Here is a 12,150-nt window from a genome sequence, read left to right on the forward strand (position 1 = left end):
AATCCTGGATCAACTTGTGCCAAAGGACCAGAAGGCCTTCACGACCTCTCAGCAGTTTCTATAAACAAACAAAGCCATAAAAGGTCAATGGTTCTCTTTTGGGATTGTGCTACATCGCAACTTTTTTCTTCAAACTATGCAAGTTTTTTTCACTGTCCCCAATTTGATTCTCCATGTACATAGAAAGGGGTTGCTAGAAAGTTGCCCAACTGTATTTGTAGGGCACCAATCACGTTGTAGACTCCTTAAATGTTCTTCCAGTATGCAAAAATGGAATCCACAAACCTAGTGGGCTTTCAACAATCCTTCGATAGCTCAGCTGGTAGAGCGGAGGACTGTAGCTCTAAATTAGCAATCCTTAGGTCGCTGGTTCAATTCCGGCTCGAAGGAAGTTTTGTTTATCCTATCTCATCCAGAAGGTTTTTCTCCAGTTTGTCTCGTGAATTCAAAACATCGTCAGCAAAATGGCTTTTACTTGAGGGAGATGCTTAGCACAAATGCAAAAACTTCTTCAACTGTAGCTTACTACTGAAGCAAAAGGGTGCAACGTCCCTGGGTGGACTCGAACCACCAACCTTTCGGTTAACAGCCGAACGCGCTAACCGATTGCGCCACAGAGACATGATTTTCAACAAAAACAAACAAACATTTGCAAAGCACCAAGAATAATTTAGTTGCCAACAGATAAGAAATGGCTGATAAAGTACATGACATAGACCAGAAGGCAGGCAGTAATTAGACTTCAACTCTGAGCATCCTCCACCATAAGCAGAGTGGCGCAGCGGAAGCGTGCTGGGCCCATAACCCAGAGGTCGATGGATCGAAACCATCCTCTGCTAAACGGTTGTGTTTTATACTCTTCATCATTACATTTCATCTAAATGCCCCTGTCTACAGCAAACCCTTTTGGCTCATAAAAACACTGGTTAAAACCCTGAATCCCAGTTCAACTCGTGCCGCTAAAGGACCAGAAGGCCTTTACGACGTCTCAAAATTTTCTATAAACAAACCATAAAAGGTCAATGGTTCTCCTTGGGATTGTGCTACATCACAACTTTTTTCACTCTCCCCCAGTTTGATTCTCCATGTACTTAGAAAGGATTTGCTAGAACGTTTACTGTTATTGCAGAAAATGTAAAAAAAAAATGCGCGCTTACGTAAGCGTTGGTGGTATAGTGGTGAGCATAGCTGCCTTCCAAGCAGTTGACCCGGGTTCGATTCCCGGCCAACGCATGGCTTGCTTTTTCACCATTGGTGTTGCGTTTATTCTCTTTTAATGTTTTGTGTTCAAGCTCAAGCTCTACTCTTTTCTTACAGTTTAGCAACCACAAAAAGGAGAAAAAAACGAAGAGAAGCGTTCTTAGCTTTTTCAACACTTCATCTAAACCATTTGCTGCTCATCAGTTATTGTTTGAAACTTAGTAGGGTTAGTCCGCAATACAAAAGCAATGCCAAGGTAAACATTGGTATTGTGCTGGTTGGTGTAGCTTCTGTCAAAAGCAAACGCGTTTTGGCTCAAAAATTACTGGTCAAAACCCTGAATCCTGGATCAACTTGTGCCAAAGGACCAGAAGGCCTTCACGACCTCTCAGCAGTTTCTATAAACAAACAAAGCCATAAAAGGTCAATGGTTCTCTTTTGGGATTGTGCTACATCGCAACTTTTTTCTTCAAACTATGCAAGTTTTTTTCACTGTCCCCAATTTGATTCTCCATGTACATAGAAAGGGGTTGCTAGAAAGTTGCCCAACTGTATTTGTAGGGCACCAATCACGTTGTAGACTCCTTAAATGTTCTTCCAGTATGCAAAAATGGAATCCACACTTAAAAAAAAAAAAAAAAAAAAAAAAAGCTTGCAATGGCATGTGTGATTGTATATGAAAATTGTGACCTGGTGTGACGTGAAACTGACGATATGTTTGCCAGGTTTGGGGGATTAGCTCAAGTGGTAGAGCGCTCGCTTAGCATGCGAGAGGTAGCGGGATCGATGCCCGCATTCTCCAATACTACTGCTGAATTCCTTTTTCGCTGGGTTGAATGAATCATTTTTACCACCTGCTCGTGGCACCCATGGCCAAACCTAGTGGGCTTTCAACAATCCTTCGATAGCTCAGCTGGTAGAGCGGAGGACTGTAGCTCTAAATTAGCAATCCTTAGGTCGCTGGTTCAATTCCGGCTCGAAGGAAGTTTTGTTTATCCTATCTCATCCAGAAGGTTTTTCTCCAGTTTGTCTCGTGAATTCAAAACATCGTCAGCAAAATGGCTTTTACTTGAGGGAGATGCTTAGCACAAATGCAAAAACTTCTTCAACTGTAGCTTACTACTGAAGCAAAAGGGTGCAACGTCCCTGGGTGGACTCGAACCACCAACCTTTCGGTTAACAGCCGAACGCGCTAACCGATTGCGCCACAGAGACATGATTTTCAACAAAAACAAACAAACATTTGCAAAGCACCAAGAATAATTTAGTTGCCAACAGATAAGAAATGGCTGATAAAGTACATGACATAGACCAGAAGGCAGGCAGTAATTAGACTTCAACTCTGAGCATCCTCCACCATAAGCAGAGTGGCGCAGCGGAAGCGTGCTGGGCCCATAACCCAGAGGTCGATGGATCGAAACCATCCTCTGCTAAACGGTTGTGTTTTATACTCTTCATCATTACATTTCATCTAAATGCCCCTGTCTACAGCAAACCCTTTTGGCTCAAAAAAACACTGGTTAAAACCCTGAATCCCAGTTCAACTCGTGCCGCTAAAGGACCAGAAGGCCTTTACGACGTCTCAAAATTTTCTATAAACAAACCATAAAAGGTCAATGGTTCTCCTTGGGATTGTGCTACATCACAACTTTTTTCACTCTCCCCCAGTTTGATTCTCCATGTACTTAGAAAGGATTTGCTAGAACGTTTACTGTTATTGCAGAAAATGTAAAAAAAAAATGCGCGCTTACGTAAGCGTTGGTGGTATAGTGGTGAGCATAGCTGCCTTCCAAGCAGTTGACCCGGGTTCGATTCCCGGCCAACGCATGGCTTGCTTTTTCACCATTGGTGTTGCGTTTATTCTCTTTTAATGTTTTGTGTTCAAGCTCAAGCTCTACTCTTTTCTTACAGTTTAGCAACCACAAAAAGGAGAAAAAAACGAAGAGAAGCGTTCTTAGCTTTTTCAACACTTCATCTAAACCATTTGCTGCTCATCAGTTATTGTTTGAAACTTAGTAGGGTTAGTCCGCAATACAAAAGCAATGCCAAGGTAAACATTGGTATTGTGCTGGTTGGTGTAGCTTCTGTCAAAAGCAAACGCGTTTTGGCTCAAAAATTACTGGTCAAAACCCTGAATCCTGGATCAACTTGTGCCAAAGGACCAGAAGGCCTTCACGACCTCTCAGCAGTTTCTATAAACAAACAAAGCCATAAAAGGTCAATGGTTCTCTTTTGGGATTGTGCTACATCGCAACTTTTTTCTTCAAACTATGCAAGTTTTTTTCACTGTCCCCAATTTGATTCTCCATGTACATAGAAAGGGGTTGCTAGAAAGTTGCCCAACTGTATTTGTAGGGCACCAATCACGTTGTAGACTCCTTAAATGTTCTTCCAGTATGCAAAAATGGAATCCACAAACCTAGTGGGCTTTCAACAATCCTTCGATAGCTCAGCTGGTAGAGCGGAGGACTGTAGCTCTAAATTAGCAATCCTTAGGTCGCTGGTTCAATTCCGGCTCGAAGGAAGTTTTGTTTATCCTATCTCATCCAGAAGGTTTTTCTCCAGTTTGTCTCGTGAATTCAAAACATCGTCAGCAAAATGGCTTTTACTTGAGGGAGATGCTTAGCACAAATGCAAAAACTTCTTCAACTGTAGCTTACTACTGAAGCAAAAGGGTGCAACGTCCCTGGGTGGACTCGAACCACCAACCTTTCGGTTAACAGCCGAACGCGCTAACCGATTGCGCCACAGAGACATGATTTTCAACAAAAACAAACAAACATTTGCAAAGCACCAAGAATAATTTAGTTGCCAACAGATAAGAAATGGCTGATAAAGTACATGACATAGACCAGAAGGCAGGCAGTAATTAGACTTCAACTCTGAGCATCCTCCACCATAAGCAGAGTGGCGCAGCGGAAGCGTGCTGGGCCCATAACCCAGAGGTCGATGGATCGAAACCATCCTCTGCTAAACGGTTGTGTTTTATACTCTTCATCATTACATTTCATCTAAATGCCCCTGTCTACAGCAAACCCTTTTGGCTCATAAAAACACTGGTTAAAACCCTGAATCCCAGTTCAACTCGTGCCGCTAAAGGACCAGAAGGCCTTTACGACGTCTCAAAATTTTCTATAAACAAACCATAAAAGGTCAATGGTTCTCCTTGGGATTGTGCTACATCACAACTTTTTTCACTCTCCCCCAGTTTGATTCTCCATGTACTTAGAAAGGATTTGCTAGAACGTTTACTGTTATTGCAGAAAATGTAAAAAAAAAATGCGCGCTTACGTAAGCGTTGGTGGTATAGTGGTGAGCATAGCTGCCTTCCAAGCAGTTGACCCGGGTTCGATTCCCGGCCAACGCATGGCTTGCTTTTTCACCATTGGTGTTGCGTTTATTCTCTTTTAATGTTTTGTGTTCAAGCTCAAGCTCTACTCTTTTCTTACAGTTTAGCAACCACAAAAAGGAGAAAAAAACGAAGAGAAGCGTTCTTAGCTTTTTCAACACTTCATCTAAACCATTTGCTGCTCATCAGTTATTGTTTGAAACTTAGTAGGGTTAGTCCGCAATACAAAAGCAATGCCAAGGTAAACATTGGTATTGTGCTGGTTGGTGTAGCTTCTGTCAAAAGCAAACGCGTTTTGGCTCAAAAATTACTGGTCAAAACCCTGAATCCTGGATCAACTTGTGCCAAAGGACCAGAAGGCCTTCACGACCTCTCAGCAGTTTCTATAAACAAACAAAGCCATAAAAGGTCAATGGTTCTCTTTTGGGATTGTGCTACATCGCAACTTTTTTCTTCAAACTATGCAAGTTTTTTTCACTGTCCCCAATTTGATTCTCCATGTACATAGAAAGGGGTTGCTAGAAAGTTGCCCAACTGTATTTGTAGGGCACCAATCACGTTGTAGACTCCTTAAATGTTCTTCCAGTATGCAAAAATGGAATCCACAAACCTAGTGGGCTTTCAACAATCCTTCGATAGCTCAGCTGGTAGAGCGGAGGACTGTAGCTCTAAATTAGCAATCCTTAGGTCGCTGGTTCAATTCCGGCTCGAAGGAAGTTTTGTTTATCCTATCTCATCCAGAAGGTTTTTCTCCAGTTTATCTCGTGAATTCAAAACATCGTCAGCAAAATGGCTTTTACTTGAGGGAGATGCTTAGCACAAATGCAAAAACTTCTTCAACTGTAGCTTACTACTGAAGCAAAAGGGTGCAACGTCCCTGGGTGGACTCGAACCACCAACCTTTCGGTTAACAGCCGAACGCGCTAACCGATTGGGCCACAGAGACATGATTTTCAACAAAAACAAACAAACATTTGCAAAGCACCAAGAATAATTTAGATGCCAACAGATAAGAAATGGCTGATAAATTACATGACATAGACCAGAAGGCAGGCAGTAATTAGACTTCAACTCTGAGCATCCTCCACCATAAGCAGAGTGGCGCAGCGGAAGCGTGCTGGGCCCATAACCCAGAGGTCGATGGATCGAAACCATCCTCTGCTAAACGGTTGTGTTTTATACTCTTCATCATTACATTTCATCTAAATGCCCCTGTCTACAGCAAACCCTTTTGGCTCAAAAAAACACTGGTTAAAACCCTGAATCCCAGTTCAACTCGTGCCGCTAAAGGACCAGAAGGCCTTTACGACGTCTCAAAATTTTCTATAAACAAACCATAAAAGGTCAATGGTTCTCCTTGGGATTGTGCTACATCACAACTTTTTTCACTCTCCCCCAGTTTGATTCTCCATGTACTTAGAAAGGATTTGCTAGAACGTTTACTGTTATTGCAGAAAATGTAAAAAAAAAATGCGCGCTTACGTAAGCGTTGGTGGTATAGTGGTGAGCATAGCTGCCTTCCAAGCAGTTGACCCGGGTTCGATTCCCGGCCAACGCATGGCTTGCTTTTTCACCATTGGTGTTGCGTTTATTCTCTTTTAATGTTTTGTGTTCAAGCTCATGCTCTACTCTTTTCTTACAGTTTAGCAACCACAAAAAGGAGAAAAAAACGAAGAGAAGCATTCTTAGCTTTTTCAACACTTCATCTAAACCATTTGCTGCTCATCAGTTATTGTTTGAAACTTAGTAGGGTTAGTCCGCAATACAAAAGCAATGCCAAGGTAAACATTGGTATTGTGCTGGTTGGTGTAGCTTCTGTCAAAAGCAAACGCGTTTTGGCTCAAAAATTACTGGTCAAAACCCTGAATCCTGGATCAACTTGTGCCAAAGGACCAGAAGGCCTTCACGACCTCTCAGCAGTTTCTATAAACAAACAAAGCCATAAAAGGTCAATGGTTCTCTTTTGGGATTGTGCTACATCGCAACTTTTTTCTTCAAACTATGCAAGTTTTTTTCACTGTCCCCAATTTGATTCTCCATGTACATAGAAAGGGGTTGCTAGAAAGTTGCCCAACTGTATTTGTAGGGCACCAATCACGTTGTAGACTCCTTAAATGTTCTTCCAGTATGCAAAAATGGAATCCACACTTAAAAAAAAAAAAAAAAAAAAAAGCTTGCAATGGCATGTGTGATTGTATATGAAAATTGTGACCTGGTGTGACGTGAAACTGACGATATGTTTGCCAGGTTTGGGGGATTAGCTCAAGTGGTAGAGCGCTCGCTTAGCATGCGAGAGGTAGCGGGATCGATGCCCGCATTCTCCAATACTACTGCTGAATTCCTTTTTCGCTGGGTTGAATGAATCATTTTTACCACCTGCTCGTGGCACCCATGGCCAAACCTAGTGGGCTTTCAACAATCCTTCGATAGCTCAGCTGGTAGAGCGGAGGACTGTAGCTCTAAATTAGCAATCCTTAGGTCGCTGGTTCAATTCCGGCTCGAAGGAAGTTTTGTTTATCCTATCTCATCCAGAAGGTTTTTCTCCAGTTTGTCTCGTGAATTCAAAACATCGTCAGCAAAATGGCTTTTACTTGAGGGAGATGCTTAGCACAAATGCAAAAACTTCTTCAACTGTAGCTTACTACTGAAGCAAAAGGGTGCAACGTCCCTGGGTGGACTCGAACCACCAACCTTTCGGTTAACAGCCGAACGCGCTAACCGACTGCGCCACAGAGACATGATTTTCAACAAAAACAAACAAACATTTGCAAAGCACCAAGAATAATTTAGTTGCCAACAGATAAGAAATGGCTGATAAAGTACATGACATAGACCAGAAGGCAGGCAGTAATTAGACTTCAACTCTGAGCATCCTCCACCATAAGCAGAGTGGCGCAGCGGAAGCGTGCTGGGCCCATAACCCAGAGGTCGATGGATCGAAACCATCCTCTGCTAAACGGTTGTGTTTTATACTCTTCATCATTACATTTCATCTAAATGCCCCTGTCTACAGCAAACCCTTTTGGCTCAAAAAAACACTGGTTAAAACCCTGAATCCCAGTTCAACTCGTGCCGCTAAAGGACCAGAAGGCCTTTACGACGTCTCAAAATTTTCTATAAACAAACCATAAAAGGTCAATGGTTCTCCTTGGGATTGTGCTACATCACAACTTTTTTCACTCTCCCCCAGTTTGATTCTCCATGTACTTAGAAAGGATTTGCTAGAACGTTTACTGTTATTGCAGAAAATGTAAAAAAAAAATGCGCGCTTACGTAAGCGTTGGTGGTATAGTGGTGAGCATAGCTGCCTTCCAAGCAGTTGACCCGGGTTCGATTCCCGGCCAACGCATGGCTTGCTTTTTCACCATTGGTGTTGCGTTTATTCTCTTTTAATGTTTTGTGTTCAAGCTCAAGCTCTACTCTTTTCTTACAGTTTAGCAACCACAAAAAGGAGAAAAAAACGAAGAGAAGCGTTCTTAGCTTTTTCAACACTTCATCTAAACCATTTGCTGCTCATCAGTTATTGTTTGAAACTTAGTAGGGTTAGTCCGCAATACAAAAGCAATGCCAAGGTAAACATTGGTATTGTGCTGGTTGGTGTAGCTTCTGTCAAAAGCAAACGCGTTTTGGCTCAAAAATTACTGGTCAAAACCCTGAATCCTGGATCAACTTGTGCCAAAGGACCAGAAGGCCTTCACGACCTCTCAGCAGTTTCTATAAACAAACAAAGCCATAAAAGGTCAATGGTTCTCTTTTGGGATTGTGCTACATCGCAACTTTTTTCTTCAAACTATGCAAGTTTTTTTCACTGTCCCCAATTTGATTCTCCATGTACATAGAAAGGGGTTGCTAGAAAGTTGCCCAACTGTATTTGTAGGGCACCAATCACGTTGTAGACTCCTTAAATGTTCTTCCAGTATGCAAAAATGGAATCCACAAACCTAGTGGGCTTTCAACAATCCTTCGATAGCTCAGCTGGTAGAGCGGAGGACTGTAGCTCTAAATTAGCAATCCTTAGGTCGCTGGTTCAATTCTGGCTCGAAGGAAGTTTTGTTTATCCTATCTCATCCAGAAGGTTTTTCTCCAGTTTGTCTCGTGAATTCAAAACATCGTCAGCAAAATGGCTTTTACTTGAGGGAGATGCTTAGCACAAATGCAAAAACTTCTTCAACTGTAGCTTACTACTGAAGCAAAAGGGTGCAACGTCCCTGGGTGGACTCGAACCACCAACCTTTCGGTTAACAGCCGAACGCGCTAACCGATTGCGCCACAGAGACATGATTTTCAACAAAAACAAACAAACATTTGCAAAGCACCAAGAATAATTTAGTTGCCAACAGATAAGAAATGGCTGATAAAGTACATGACATAGACCAGAAGGCAGGCAGTAATTAGACTTCAACTCTGAGCATCCTCCACCATAAGCAGAGTGGCGCAGCGGAAGCGTGCTGGGCCCATAACCCAGAGGTCGATGGATCGAAACCATCCTCTGCTAAACGGTTGTGTTTTATACTCTTCATCATTACATTTCATCTAAATGCCCCTGTCTACAGCAAACCCTTTTGGCTCATAAAAACACTGGTTAAAACCCTGAATCCCAGTTCAACTCGTGCCGCTAAAGGACCAGAAGGCCTTTACGACGTCTCAAAATTTTCTATAAACAAACCATAAAAGGTCAATGGTTCTCCTTGGGATTGTGCTACATCACAACTTTTTTCACTCTCCCCCAGTTTGATTCTCCATGTACTTAGAAAGGATTTGCTAGAACGTTTACTGTTATTGCAGAAAATGTAAAAAAAAAATGCGCGCTTACGTAAGCGTTGGTGGTATAGTGGTGAGCATAGCTGCCTTCCAAGCAGTTGACCCGGGTTCGATTCCCGGCCAACGCATGGCTTGCTTTTTCACCATTGGTGTTGCGTTTATTCTCTTTTAATGTTTTGTGTTCAAGCTCAAGCTCTACTCTTTTCTTACAGTTTAGCAACCACAAAAAGGAGAAAAAAACGAAGAGAAGCGTTCTTAGCTTTTTCAACACTTCATCTAAACCATTTGCTGCTCATCAGTTATTGTTTGAAACTTAGTAGGGTTAGTCCGCAATACAAAAGCAATGCCAAGGTAAACATTGGTATTGTGCTGGTTGGTGTAGCTTCTGTCAAAAGCAAACGCGTTTTGGCTCAAAAATTACTGGTCAAAACCCTGAATCCTGGATCAACTTGTGCCAAAGGACCAGAAGGCCTTCACGACCTCTCAGCAGTTTCTATAAACAAACAAAGCCATAAAAGGTCAATGGTTCTCTTTTGGGATTGTGCTACATCGCAACTTTTTTCTTCAAACTATGCAAGTTTTTTTCACTGTCCCCAATTTGATTCTCCATGTACATAGAAAGGGGTTGCTAGAAAGTTGCCCAACTGTATTTGTAGGGCACCAATCACGTTGTAGACTCCTTAAATGTTCTTCCAGTATGCAAAAATGGAATCCACACTTAAAAAAAAAAAAAAAAAAAAAAAAAGCTTGCAATGGCATGTGTGATTGTATATGAAAATTGTGACCTGGTGTGACGTGAAACTGACGATATGTTTGCCAGGTTTGGGGGATTAGCTCAAGTGGTAGAGCGCTCGCTTAGCATGCGAGAGGTAGCGGGATCGATGCCCGCATTCTCCAATACTACTGCTGAATTCCTTTTTCGCTGGGTTGAATGAATCATTTTTACCACCTGCTCGTGGCACCCATGGCCAAACCTAGTGGGCTTTCAACAATCCTTCGATAGCTCAGCTGGTAGAGCGGAGGACTGTAGCTCTAAATTATCGATCCTTAGGTCGCTGGTTCAATTCCGGCTCGAAGGAAGTTTTGTTTATCCTATCTCATCCAGAAGGTTTTTCTCCAGTTTATCTCGTGAATTCAAAACATCGTCAGCAAAATGGCTTTTACTTGAGGGAGATGCTTAGCACAAATGCAAAAACTTCTTCAACTGTAGCTTACTACTGAAGCAAAAGGGTGCAACGTCCCTGGGTGGACTCGAACCACCAACCTTTCGGTTAACAGCCGAACGCGCTAACCGATTGCGCCACAGAGACATGATTTTCAACAAAAACAAACATTTGCAAAGCACCAAGAATAATTTAGTTGCCAACAGATAAGAAATGGCTGATAAATTACATGACATAGACCAGAAGGCAGGCAGTAATTAGACTTCAACTCTGAGCATCCTCCACCATAAGCAGAGTGGCGCAGCGGAAGCGTGCTGGGCCCATAACCCAGAGGTCGATGGATCGAAACCATCCTCTGCTAAACGGTTGTGTTTTATACTCTTCATCATTACATTTCATCTAAATGCCCCTGTCTACAGCAAACCCTTTTGGCTCAAAAAAACACTGGTTAAAACCCTGAATCCCAGTTCAACTCGTGCCGCTAAAGGACCAGAAGGCCTTTACGACGTCTCAAAATTTTCTATAAACAAACCATAAAAGGTCAATGGTTCTCCTTGGGATTGTGCTACATCACAACTTTTTTCACTCTCCCCCAGTTTGATTCTCCATGTACTTAGAAAGGATTTGCTAGAACGTTTACTGTTATTGCAGAAAATGTAAAAAAAAAATGCGCGCTTACGTAAGCGTTGGTGGTATAGTGGTGAGCATAGCTGCCTTCCAAGCAGTTGACCCGGGTTCGATTCCCGGCCAACGCATGGCTTGCTTTTTCACCATTGGTGTTGCGTTTATTCTCTTTTAATGTTCTCTTTTGTGTTCAAGCTCATGCTCTACTCTCTTCTTACAGTTTAGCAACCACAAAAAGGAGAAAAAAACGAAGAGAAGCGTTCTTAGCTTTTTCAACACTTCATCTAAACCATTTGCTGCTCATCAGTTATTGTTTGAAACTTAGTAGGGTTAGTCCGCAATACAAAAGCAATGCCAAGGTAAACATTGGTATTGTGCTGGTTGGTGTAGCTTCTGTCAAAAGCAAACGCGTTTTGGCTCAAAAATTACTGGTCAAAACCCTGAATCCTTGATCAACTTGTGCCAAAGGACCAGAAGGCCTTCACGACCTCTCAGCAGTTTCTATAAACAAACAAAGCCATAAAAGGTCAATGGTTCTCTTTTGGGATTGTGCTACATCGCAACTTTTTTCTTCAAACTATGCAAGTTTTTTTCACTGTCCCCAATTTGATTCTCCATGTACATAGAAAGGGGTTGCTAGAAAGTTGCCCAACTGTATTTGTAGGGCACCAATCACGTTGTAGACTCCTTAAATGTTCTTCCAGTATGCAAAAATGGAATCCACACTTAAAAAAAAAAAAAAAAAAAAAAAAAGCTTGCAATGGCATGTGTGATTGTATATGAAAATTGTGACCTGGTGTGACGTGAAACTGACGATATGTTTGCCAGGTTTGGGGGATTAGCTCAAGTGGTAGAGCGCTCGCTTAGCATGCGAGAGGTAGCGGGATCGATGCCCGCATTCTCCAATACTACTGCTGAATTCCTTTTTCGCTGGGTTGAATGAATCATTTTTACCACCTGCTCGTGGCACCCATGGCCAAACCTAGTGGGCTTTCAACAATCCTTCGATAGCTCAGCTGGTAGAGCGGAGGACTGTAGCTCTAAATTATCAAT

At 42.3% G+C, this 12,150-nt stretch overlaps 1 non-coding gene across 1 annotated transcript; it reads right to left on the reverse strand.

Moving 5' to 3' along the window:
• Positions 1-7,212: 7,212 nt before the first annotated feature.
• On the reverse strand, positions 7,213-7,286 carry TRNAN-GUU (transfer RNA asparagine (anticodon GUU)). The gene has a single exon. It is a non-coding gene; the product is annotated as a tRNA-Asn (tRNA).
• Positions 7,287-12,150: the final 4,864 nt, after the last annotated feature.

The sequence above is a fragment of the Ranitomeya imitator genome, chromosome 5 (genome assembly GCF_032444005.1).
Source record: "Ranitomeya imitator isolate aRanImi1 chromosome 5, aRanImi1.pri, whole genome shotgun sequence".
NCBI classification, from domain to species: Eukaryota; Metazoa; Chordata; class Amphibia; order Anura; family Dendrobatidae; genus Ranitomeya; species Ranitomeya imitator.